This window comes from Alosa sapidissima, chromosome 23, assembly GCF_018492685.1.
Source record: "Alosa sapidissima isolate fAloSap1 chromosome 23, fAloSap1.pri, whole genome shotgun sequence".
Lineage (NCBI taxonomy): Eukaryota > Metazoa > Chordata > Actinopteri > Clupeiformes > Clupeidae > Alosa > Alosa sapidissima.
In genome coordinates, this window is record NC_055979.1 from 18820087 (window position 1) to 18828495 (window position 8409).

Sequence of the window (8409 nt, forward strand, 5' to 3'; positions counted from 1 at the left end):
TATTGTTCAGGCACCACAAAAGTTTTAAGTTCACTCAACTAGTTTCCCAGTTATTGATTATTTTGACAAGATTACCTCTTAGTATATGAGTAGAACTGACCCCCAAACTCATTTATTTCAAGAGTGGATTGAAATTACGTCTGACGTAATAAAGACGTGCAACTTTATTGGTTAGGTTCATATCAACATGGCAAATAACCTACACAAACCAACATAAACCAATAAAAAAATCGGAAATCCCAATGAATTAACTAGTCTACGATCGATTGTGGCAGTTAGTAAATTGATACACTTTGACATCATAGGCCTAAGACTAATTGTTTGCAAGGACTGCTGCGCACCCGGATGTAGGCAGGCAAGCTGCAAGCAATCAGTGAGATGATCCATCAATCATCATCAGACTGCTACTACACAAAGGTAAGAATGCGCCTTAATGAAGGTGTACTTTGTTTATTTATTTGTGTACCGTCTTCCAGCGGGCAGACCTCAGCTAAAGTGTAGGTTATGTAAGAGAGACCTTTTGCGGGCTAGCTGCATGTTTTATAGCGAGTTAGTTTGTTGTCTGAGCTGTCAGCCAGCCAGCCTGTTGTTGCACTACTTTAGTGGAAACTGGACAGACAAACAGTATGGTTTAGCATTCCCAAAGATCCTTTTATCAACCGTTTCTGGTGTGGCCTACTTTGGCCGCGCAGGTTATTTCATAAGTTGGAAATCAAACACATGACACGCACAAACAGGCAGCGCACTTTTAAACATTTTATTAGTAGCCTACCATAAGCTGCCATAAGCAAGGGGAGACCGGGGACAGTTGCAACAGGGGATGGTTGCAACATGTCAACTTTCTCCAATCAGAAACAACGTAGAGTGATGACACTCACACTGCATCAGTTGGATGCCCCCCCTAGCAGAAAAAAGCAAGGAGATTCCTGAACTGCTCCAGGATTTATTGTAAAAAAAAAACAGTTTTTTAGGTATGAAGGTATTTATTTTCTTGAGCTTTGTTTCTGTTAAACTGCTGTCACTGTTTTTGTGATTCAGCTCAAACTTATATGATTTAAATGAGTGATATGTTAACTTTAAGCTAGTATGGTTAGCATGTTTCAAGGTCCCCTTGTTTAGCTAGCACATGAGGTTTTATCATGGCTGACAGGAAAGGGGTCCCCGTACAGTCCCGTACAATGCATAAATATGATAATATAAAATATATATTTTTAAAAACATGTTTTACATGACAATAGTCTAAGTAATCGTTAACTGCCTCCCAAATTGTTCCATTCTTCCTATGTCACTAAAGTCCTACTGTATTTTATATCAATTTCAATATTTGACATCTGCACATAAGGCCTACCGATCTAGACAAAATCTATAATTGTCAGCTAATCAAAGCTGGTGAATAAATAACACTGTAATGTTATTATAACTCACATAACTTGTATTAACATACAAAAATAATAATTTTGCTGCACTGACATTTATTGTAATATATTGTATTTTTAACATGTTGCAACCATCCCCAAACAATGTTCCAACTGTCCCCTGGCCCGGGGTCAGTTGCAACATCTGACTCCTTACATTCAAATGCAAATTGTGAAAAATGTAGATTCTGTAATTATCTTTAAATGGTTTAGACTATTAACAGACAGATGTAAGTGTATTGTATAAAAAAATGGTTTGTCTAATCCAAACCGTCTCTGAGTAACAGAGCCAAATGCAAAAAGTGTTGCAACTGTCCCCGGTCTCCCCTATATGGTTCGCATTAGCTGCTAGATGTAATGCAAAGTAACACTTCAGGGTAATTCTTCAACTATGATACTTTTCTTGTCCTTGGAAGAAATAAGAAAAACTAAAAAATATTTAGGCTACTTTGTTTTTTGGTGGTGGAAATGACATGGTGACGTGGTGGAAATGGCATTGCCCTAAAAACACAGTTTATTTGCTTCATAGTAGGCCTACTAAAGAGTCTACTAGAAAAAAAACATCATAATTACATAACAAATGGCAGGGACGGATTTTTTTGTTTTAAATCTTAATGCTTTTAAATCTTAAATTTGTCTATGTATGTCATGTCATCTCCACCACACTTTGTCATTTCCATCACAACACATATTTTAAGTTAAACATGTAAAAATAATACAACATACAATATTTCTGGAAAATTAATAAATTGAATATTTTGGCTGATATGTGTAATATTTAATAAAATACATTTGGAACAGTAGATGTTATTTTTGCTTGAAAACACACGTTTTGTTTGGTTTTGTTTTGGAAACATGTGATTGGGCAGTCGTGGCCTACTGGTTAGGGCTTCGTTAGTGCCCTTGAGCAAGGCACCTAACCCCTCACTGCTCCCCGAGCGTGGCTGAGAGTGTGTTTCACTAATTCACGGATTGGGATAAATGCAGAGACCAAATTTCCCTCACGGGATCAAAAGAGTATATATACTTACTTATACTGGAAATGACAGTTAGACTTTTGGAATAAAATGTCAAAAATATATATTATTCAAGTGAAATCTTTACAGCCACTAGGGCAAGTTTCTAGAAAGAGTAGATAATTAAACCATGCAAAAAGATTTTTACTGAAAGATGTTACATTTTCTGAAAATTACCAGGTCAAAGAGAGCCATAGTTGAAGAATAACCCTGCAGCAATAGGTCTTATATTAACGTCAATTCCAGTTTTGTTAACACGGATAGGAAGCCAAGTTGTAGCTCCGAACTTACTGACAATAGCCTAAGCATGATCAATGGCAACGTCTGACTCTTATAGGCCTGCCTATACAGAGAGATGAAGAGACTGTCTGACTGACTTTTGTTCAAAAAAGTGAAATAATACTGTTCATAATATTTTTCCCCTCAGGACCAGATGGCTGTGTGACATGTTTTCAGTTCTGTGCAAGGAACCACCATCACACCATGGTAAGTGATAACTTATTTGTCCTCCATTTACTAGTGTCACAATGTAGCCAACGTGTAGCCTATATTATTATAAGTTATAGGGATATTTTGTAAGCATTTATTTACCAATGAGAATAGCCTAGCCTAATGTTATCCCTTTGCATCTCTCCACAGGGATACAAAGGCTAGGGTTGAGTGATGTTTTTGTATCAAAGAAGGGATGACACCTTAGACTTATTTTATGTGGCATTTTCAAAATGTGTTGGCTATGCAGGTCATGTGACGCGTCATGTGACGCCTCTTCCGAGACACAGGCTCAGTTACTTTGCCATTATTAGTTAAATCACAGTCAGTTTTCAAGGGTCAGCCCATTACCATGCATACACCACTCATGCATTTGCTCATTCCAGTCTATTAATGCACTGAACATTCATCTCACGATTTCATAGAAAGACAGAGCAGGAGGTTGCATATCAGGAGCGTGAAGGGGTTAATCTTGTATTTACATGTCACCTGTACTATATTACTATGTCTTATTTAATATATGCATAGGATTAATATTCTGCTGATTTGTGTCTTCACCACAATCCCTCTGTCTTTCTAGGAAGACGTCAATGTCAACAGCAGAAGGAAAATTACTCTGCAGGCCCTTCCCATCTTCCTGTGGGAAGATGGATTTTTTAAGACCTGGAATGTAAGTTTTTTTTTATTAAATTGTGTGTCCTCTTTCACTCTTTCTTCTTTTTTTACTTTGTCTTATATCTTATTTCTATTCAGCCCTCTCTGATACTACCTTGCAGCCAAAAGACAACAACCACAACCATCTTCCTAGCCACCAGAATAGCAATTAAATCATACTACATAATTCACCAAGAATGTCATATTTGGGAATTTTACCTTAACTTTTCATTCACTGGTATTTCATATTATATTAAATACACATGTAGTGTTTTTCATTGACTACTCTACTCATTAACTAATTACAGTCATGTTCTTCAGGCAGAAGAAATTGACCTGCCAGACTTTTACGATGCAGCTGTAGCTATTCTCACTGTCTCGGGTGATACAGACTCCCTTGTGAAGTTTAGTCCTGCTATCCATTCTATAGTTCTTGACGGAGATATTGTTGTGTGTGATATAGCAGAGTTGACAGAGACATAATTTGGCTATTTGCCTTAATTTATTTACTTCATCTCGATTATCCAAAGCAATTGTCCTACACATTTAATTTCATTCAAAAAATTATAATGGGTTTGGAAGACCTGAAGCGGTTACCTCCTAGACTGCTGCTTAGCCTTAAAAATAAATTGCTGATGATGGATGAGTAAGCACTCTGTTTTCCAAATCTTATGGTTGGTACTGCCAGCATGTTAATACTCAAGCAAGCAATGGAGCTTTTTCGCTTTTATTTATGTTGGCCTATTATTTTGTTATTTGAGTATTATTACATTTGTTGAAGTGGTAAAAGGTTGTTATTTCTTTGATGTTCTGTATTAACCGCATTGCTGGGGATGTTGTTCTGTTAGAATTCTAATGGAATTCTTAAATAAATGGAATCTGCATTGAAATTGTCTTTTGAGTAGTTTTTTATTTGAATCATACAAATAAAATATTTTTGATTTTGAGGTAAATAGTAAACCTAAACAGTCAAAAAATGTGTTTCAATAGAGTGAAACAACTTAAAAATATTAGAGACTGAAGTGACAATGTTTAGGTTTGAGAAACTGAATGAGTCATGGTGATAACATGAATATATTATTAGGAGTGATAACTTAAAAACATCAACTCCATTTCCAGTGTCAATTTTGTTAGTTTTAACAATGGTTTCAAAATGATCAGGTTCATTGAACTTATCAACAATTTAAGTAGCGATTACTTCAAATGTTTGTTTGTCAAATTATTATGTTTCAGTTCATCAACTTCCTAAAAAAATGAGTGTGAATAACTTCTAGTTTAGAGTAGTAATTACTTAAAATGTAGTGTTAATTTCGTCAGACTAGACGAGAGGAAATATGGTCATCAACTTCCTAAAAAAATGAGTGTGAATAACTTCTAGTTTAGAGTAGTAATTACTTAATGTTTGTTTGTTGAAATTATTTGTTTTAATGTTGTTCATTTTTTCAAAGATTTGGAGTCTTAAGAGCTTGTCTGACTAATGTAACAATAACTTCAAATATCTATTTATCACATTATTCTTTTTAATTTTATCCTTGTCCTTAAAGATTTTGAGCATTAAAAAAAGTCTCATTTTAAGTAGAAATTACTTAAAATATTTTTTAACATAGCTAAATATTTTGAGGTAATCAGTTTCATCAAACATTTTGAATTCATTGAACCTGTTGGGGTTTACAGTGCAGTAATTCATTTAGCATGCATTCACTGTGTAGGTGTCCAGTCTGAATACTATAGCCTACCTACACATTTAAGCTAATTGATCTAATACTGTCTCAGGTCACCTCACCTCAGTCTGTTAGGTTAGATAACCACACCTCCTCAACCATCACCCTGAACACTGGCGTACCACAGGGATGTGAGCTGAGCCCTCTCCTTTACTCCCTCTTCACCTACGACTGCACACCTGTACATGGCTCTAACACCATTGTCAAGTCTGCAGACAACACTACGGTGATTGGTCTCATCAGCAACAGCGATGAGACGGCCTAGGAGGAGGTCCAGCACCTAACATCGTGGTGCACTGACAAAAACCTGGCTTTCAACACCAAGAAGACCAAAGAGCTCATTGTGGACTTCAGGAAGTCTAACGCTAGCACACACACCCCCATTCTCATCAACAGGACTAAGGTGGAGCGTGTCACCAGCTTCAAGTTTCTGGGTGTTCATATCTCTGATCTTACCCTGATCAAGAAGGCTCATCAGCGTCTCTTCTTCCTGAGGAGACTAAACAAGGTCCACCTGTCTCCTCAGATCCTTGTACCACAGCAGCAGTATCCTCACCAACTGTGTCACAGTCTGGTATGGCAACTGCTCTGCCTCCAACTGAAAAGCACTGCAGAGGGTGGGGAAAACTGCCCAACACATCACTGGTTTCTCACTCTCACTCCCATCATCAAGACCATCCAGTAGCGATGCTTGCAGCATCATCAAAGACAGTTCTCACCCCAACCACAGACTGTTCATTACATTACATTACATTTGGCTGACGCTTTTTAACCAAAGCGACTAACAACATGGTAAATGTTCACCCCACCCATTACAGGTCTCTCCGCACCCGGACCAACAGGTTCAGATACACATACATAGCCATATTCTACTCTTATAATACAACTACTACTACACTGCACATATGATGTTCATACATTGTTCATACATAGCCATATTTATTCTGCTCTTATAAGGTTACTGCTAATACACTGCACATATTTATATTTAATTTATATTACTGTAGACCAAATGTATACTACTACCTACATTGCACCATATCTTGTCCTGTTTATGCAACACCTGTCTATACTTTGTCACATTGAATGACCTCTGTGTATGAAATGCGCTATATAAATAAACTTGACTTGAATTGACTTTGTATATCATATCACATTGCGCTTTTCTGTTTATCTTTGTACTCCGCACAATAACAAAACAGTTGAATCCAATCTAATCTAGAGTGTGAACCTGCCTTCATCGATCGACAGTTCCCACAAACTTCACATAACATCTGACTGTTTTATGTAAACCAGCAGGGTTATTCCTTTACCATAAGAAAAAATAATAAATAAATAAATAAATAAAAATGAAAAGGTGAGATGGCCCATCTTTATCTGTCACCAAGGTGAGCTAACTGAGACTTCTCTCTTATCAAACACAGGTTGTGTCTTTGCACAATGGCATGCCACTGCATATATCAGCTGCTTACAGTAGATTACTTTTTTTCTTTTCTTTAGTTTCCTGAAGCAACCTGTCTGACCTGCTGATTTGGTGAGGGCCTTTTCTGCCAGTGCCTATTGTTAAGACAGTTCAGCACAAATAAGAAACCCAATTAAGCGATAACTCATATTTGAATCATCATACCACCATGTGGGGTATGGAGGCTGACATGAGCAGTATCTAGCCTAGCCATGCCATGAGCTTTCCCCTTCCAGGAAACTCCCCAAACCTGTTCAGTAGCATTTCTTGGCTTTCTCGCTAGACCCTCCCATAAATTATTTGGCGGTCTGCTCATTCAACAAAGCAATTGTCAATCGAATGGATGACTGCATTACAATTACAGTGAGACATGTTTACTGAGTAAGATTGACATGTTATGATAAGTTTATATGTAAACAGCAGAAAGGCACCTTGGAGAGAATACAGAGCTGCCAACTCTCACACACTGAGAGTGAGATTCATTCATTTGATTGGCTCAACACGCTTTTACACCAATCAAATGCGTGAGGGTTGGCAGCTCTGGAATATATGTATGGGAATATATAAATTATAATTAAGATGTACTTGCAAGGAGCACTGGTTGAATCATAGCCTGATATACAGTAATTTGTTCCTTTGTTTGTTTGTTTAATATTATTCTAGGCTGCCTTTTTAAGAACTGGCTAGGTACAACGGATGGAAATTAGCACTCATAAGCTATCTCTTAAAACTGACTTACAGCTTTTTGCCTGTTAATTAATGAGCATTGGTTGGCATGTTTTAAAAATGTACAAACAGTAGGAGTGGACCGGGGTTTTTCCTCTGTGGTGTTCCTCAGGAATTATCATTAGGACTGAGGACTGCATTCCTATCATGCTTAACCCTTAGGGCTGAGCTACACCAGGCGCGTAACTGAAGCGTTCCGTTCGCGTTGCATCTGCTGCAACAATTAGCTTCCATTATAATCAATGGAAGTAGCTACACCAGACGTGACAGTGGGGCGTACGTTCGAAAAAAATAGACCATTCATTTAAAATGGATATTACGCGTCGCGAACGGAACGCTTCAGTTACGCGCCTGGTGTAGCTCATACCTTAACGTCTACATGTTCACCTTTTTCCTGTGCAAACCTTTTTAAAAAAAAAACACTTTCTGGGCCTTATGACATGCAGTCTTATGACATGCAGGTAAGGCATTATAGATATTAGGTTTAACTTTATCTGTGGCTGCAAGGGGAATGAACTGGCAAACCCACAAGACAACACTTTGCTTTTGTCACTGGTTGGTTCTCTGTTCACACGGGATTACTGTAACATCAGTATAAAATTGCAGACATCCTGAAAGTTTAGGCCATGTGATTCTGATTACTGACACTCTAATTCTGTTTGAATGCAACCTTTGTTAAAAAGAAAGGAAAATGTCTTACGTAAAGGAAAATGTCTTACGTAAAAGAGTTGGTTTGACCAAAAATCATCAGAGCATACTCTGATGAAGACATGTTTTGTCGCAACGCGTAAGCTTTTTAACTATAAAAAGCAGTGTGCCTTTGCAATTTCTTGGTCAAACCAACTCTTCAAAAAGTATTCCCTTGAAACCAAAGAGCACCTGCTTTCGAGAGGCAAATCAGTGACAAAGCACTTCCGACAACCAAC

The 8409-nt window shown here is 37.5% G+C and overlaps 1 long non-coding RNA gene across 1 annotated transcript; it reads left to right on the top strand.

Moving 5' to 3' along the window:
- The first annotated feature begins 250 nt into the window (after window positions 1-250).
- On the top strand, window positions 251-4464 carry LOC121698202. The gene is made up of 4 exons (XR_006026708.1): window positions 251-417; window positions 2859-2917; window positions 3501-3590; window positions 3896-4464. It is a non-coding gene; the product is annotated as an uncharacterized LOC121698202 (long non-coding RNA).
- Window positions 4465-8409: the final 3945 nt, after the last annotated feature.